This window comes from Zonotrichia albicollis, chromosome 1 (genome assembly GCF_047830755.1).
Source record: "Zonotrichia albicollis isolate bZonAlb1 chromosome 1, bZonAlb1.hap1, whole genome shotgun sequence".
Lineage (NCBI taxonomy): Eukaryota > Metazoa > Chordata > Aves > Passeriformes > Passerellidae > Zonotrichia > Zonotrichia albicollis.
This window is the reverse complement of record NC_133819.1, coordinates 107,079,650-107,083,951: the sequence shown is the minus strand read 5'-3', so window position 1 is coordinate 107,083,951 and position 4,302 is coordinate 107,079,650. Positions and strand designations below refer to the sequence as shown.

The 4,302-nt window shown below is 40.0% G+C and overlaps 1 protein-coding gene across 3 annotated transcripts in view; it reads left to right on the top strand.

The window, feature by feature from the left end:
• Positions 1-4,302, top strand: part of ROCK1 (Rho associated coiled-coil containing protein kinase 1) — an 83,336-nt gene that overhangs the window by 710 nt on the left and 78,324 nt on the right. The window lies entirely within an intron of this gene.

Sequence of the window (4,302 nt, the reverse complement as noted above, 5' to 3'; positions counted from 1 at the left end):
GTGAGTACGGAGCGCCGATGGGTCCCCGGTCACGTCTCCCCGAATTCCTTACCCTGTGGGACCGAATCTCGCTCTCCTGGCTGAGTCACCGCCCTGCTCGGCTCCGTGCTGGTGTTTTGTTTACCCAGCGTTGGGCTGAGGGTGCGTGAATGTGCCCGTGTGCCGGGAGAGCGGCTCCTGCCAAGGAGGCGCCTGCCCAGCCCTGCCTCACACTTGTCATCTCTCGCTGCTCTGTGCCCCGCCGGCTGTCACAGGGCCGCGGAGCCTTTCTTTCCACAAAGGCGGAATTCGTGAGTGCCGCTCCTCTGTGTCAGCACAGGACGTCAAATAGCTTTGATACCAGTTCTATCTCCAGCAACTTCTTTAAAGACTGAGGTCCTCTTATGCTGTAGTCACGCACTACAGCGCTGACAGTCGCATACAACACGATTAATAAGCCCTTACAGGTAGGGGCAGGTGTTTAAATGCATTTTAAACTGGTGGTTGTGCTAGGCCTGCTCGCTTGTTGTTTCCCTAACTGATCACACCTAATAGCTGGATCTCACCAGTGCTGTCAGTGTTAAAACCGCATAGGAAGGCAAGCCATAACACTTCCTGATGTAAAACCAACCAACGTCATTTGGTGGCTGATTGACAGAATTGGATGCTCTTTCAGTCCTCATTTAGTTCACTTAGTACCGCAGTAAACTGCATGCCAAATACAAGCAATTTGCTTGGGATACATCTGGGTCCTTAGATACGCCTAGAGATGTCCTTAAATAGTACCAAAGTGTAATTTGTGCTTTCACACTGAAGTAGAGGGCTTATTTTCTTTGGAGCAAGTGATGGAAGTTCTTTAGTGTATTTTTTTCCCTGACTTTCTGTTGTCAGAGAGAGGAACAAATAAATTGAATTTGTTCCTCGTATGAACTCTGACATTTGGGGTTGGAAGGGAAGGGAGGTGTGGGGGTGGAGATAGCTCTTAATAGTCATTCTTCATTTTCTGCTGCATGGTTCTTGGCAGAAAGCTTGCTCGAGCATAAGGCGGCGAATAGATTACAAGAATAATGCAAGAATCTGGGCAAGTTCACAATATTGTTTACTCTCTTTAACTTATTACAGGTTTGTGAGCTTCTGAAGTGTTGGCATATCAGACCTACATCCCTAGATAAAAGCAGAGCCTTGTGGATGCTGCTGTCACAAAGGAAAATAGTGCTGCATCTTCTAGTTAGCTTGCTTCTCTTGATCTGCTTTACCTATCTGTCATCTTAGAGCCACAGCTAATGAGGAAACCTCTGGTTCCTGGGATATAGTGTGTCAATTTTGGTACCTCGAGACTTATCAGACATTTTTACAGCCAGGTTTTATTGATAGGTGTCAAGAGTATAAAGTCAGATAAGAGTTCAGAGTTTTATATTAACCATGGCTCAGTTTGTTAGTATGTGCTGAAGTGCTGGCAGTTCTATGAAAACCTTTCTACAGTGGTAGGAAGGAGTTGGCAGGTATTGGACATGCAGTTGGTAGTATCTTTAACTGTATTCCTTAATCTTATAATCAGTTTAAGGATTTGCCCCATTTCAGTTATCTTAATTGTGATTAGGAGCTAAGCTGTAGTCAGTTTGGGAATGAACTTGCTGGGATGCTTCCTGTCATGCTTGTTGAAAGTTTCAGAACATGTGTTTGCATTACAGATTTTAAGGTCCTTTGAAGTGACAATTTTTTAGGCAATTTCTTTTAAACTATTATCAATTAAAAAAGAAATGCTGCTTCTGAGGAAATCACTTGGTAAGCTAACTTTGTACGTGTTTGGTCAATATATCAGTCTTAACTGCTGGCAGGACATATACTTTGCTTCACTTGTTCTTGGGGTCTTTTCTATAGAAGAATTTAGGTATCCTAACATTTTCTAAACGGCTTAAGTATTTTATACCAGTTCTTAATGTGATGATTCACACTGCAAGCATCATTCTTGGCCCAAAGTACTATTTATATATCAAATCCATTAAAATCTGTATGGATATGCTTTTAAGGAAGAAATGCTGAGGTGTAGGTGTGATTGATCTGCATTTGAATACCTTCTGAAATGAACTCCCTGTTCTCCTCTCGGCAAGTCTCAATTAAAGAGGGAAATTTGACAGACTTTAGACGTGGTACACTTAACAAGAAAGTTAAATCATATTCTTCTGATCCGACTACATACAAAAATTCTTTCTAATAAAACTTTAAAAATCTAAAATATTTTTATCTTTGATTAAAGTTGTGCATTGATGTTCCTTATAACTGCTTTGGCTTTTCCTAAGCAAAGGTGGTAGCTGACTGTGTGTGTCTGAGTGGAAATACAGGAATAGCAGATACACAGACACTTCAGCATCTGATACTCTGTGTGTGTAGGTTTAAAATGCTGGGGTTCATTTAGGTTCAGGGAACATTTTATTTGGCTGTACGGTGAAAAGTCCCAGCAGTGCTCTTGGCTTCTCTTAGGAGGGTTTTATCCTCTGACTTGGTTCCATTTTTCTTCTGCTCTTATATTTCTTCCCCATCAGTTTGTACCCTTTGTCGACTAATAGGCAAGACATGGGCTAACCTTTAAATCAGCTTTGTAGCCGTTTTGGGTTTTGCTGACTGTCATAAGCTATGTTCTGTATGCTAGAAAGAGTCTAAATTTAAATGTGAAGCAGTATGAGAACTCTAAGAAAAGAAGGTGGGGGTGGGGCCTGATACAAAGGAAGATGTGTTTGTTACCGTTTGAGGAAGGTGTGGGAGAAGAGTGCTGACAACAGAGCAGAGCAGGCGGAAAAGGCACACTGAGGGCCTTGTAACTTCAATTTGCATGCTGCAGGAAGGAAATTCATAAAGCCCAAGTGCAGGGCAGAGATGTGTTTATTTTTCCCGTTTGCTCTTATGTAATAAAAAACAGAGTAAGAAAATAAGTTTAGGTTGCAACTGTCTGTGACAAAATTTGTTTCTTTGGGGCTTCCATGCACTTGATTTAGTATTAGGCAGAGGAATCATAGATAAGCTGTTTTGGTTTTTGGTTTTTTTTTTGGATGAGGCATGAGGAGATTCAAGCCTGATTTAAGTATAGATGATGTGTCACAGCATCATGTAGTGCATTTTCTCAAAATATTTGTTACTAGGAGTCCTACAGTCCCCAAAAGATATAATAACAGTGAAGACTGTGTTAGAGAGGTGTCACACTGTGGGGTGTGCAGTGCTCACATCTGGTAATTTCCGTAGGGATGCTGAATAGGCCCAAAGGCAGTGAAGTGACTGACTATTAACTTGAGCTAAGTGAGCTTAAACACTGAAAAGCAGTATTCAGTGAGCATCATTCTACAACAGTTTTTGGAATGAACCCGTGTTTTAGTAAATTCTTGGGTTTCATGGGCTTCCAGTTTTTGGAGAGTGGGAGGTAAGGGGTGTAATAAGTGTGGAGATATGGACATTTTGACCTGGGATATGTTTTTGATTCTAAGATAACTGGTAAGTTTTCATGGAAATGTGTTTTGGTTCTCTCTCTGTTCAGGTAGGTGCTCACAAAGAGTGTTTTCATGGTTTATACAGGCACTTGAATTATTATATATATTCTTTTATATTTATATATATATAATATAATATTGTAATTATTCAGGTACTCAGTCAGTTACTTCCATAGTTGATTTTAGAAACTTCACACTTTTGGTGGTCTTAATCTTTCAAGTGGTCAAATATTTCATTTGCTGAGCAGTTTGTCTTCAAAATAACTGACAGCAGTAAACATTGCAAATCAAAGCATATCACAAACTTGTTTTATCTGCTCTGAAGAGGTTTCCATTTTTGTTGCACCAGAAATGCATAGCTACAGAGCTTGATTCACCTGTTTTTCCTAGGCCTGTTTCATCAGCTAGATGAATTCATATTCATCTGTCTTGCATAGGAAAAGGCAAGATGATCTCCTCGTCTTTGATATTTGGAGTTCTGTATATCTATGTTACTAGACATATTTCCCTTCTGTTAAATGTGTTAGAAAGCACTTCTGAAGACTTTGTGTTTAGGGATTTGGATAATAAAATTTTAAAAAGCAATAAATAAAAGGTAAATAACTGAAAGTATTTTTACTTTAGAGGTATCTGTCCAAATAGCTGTTGAAATCATATTGGCTGAAAACACATTAGCTCTGCTCCTAAAGTCTGAGTGATTAAATGCTAGAAAAATTTGGTGTCTGAGAAGCTTCCTTGATTGCTGATGAAGCTTCTTGTGTGTGTGTGTGTATATATATATTTTCAAGAAGCAGAACTTCATGAACAGTTGCAGATTGTCAGCTTCAGGATTCTTTAAGTTGTC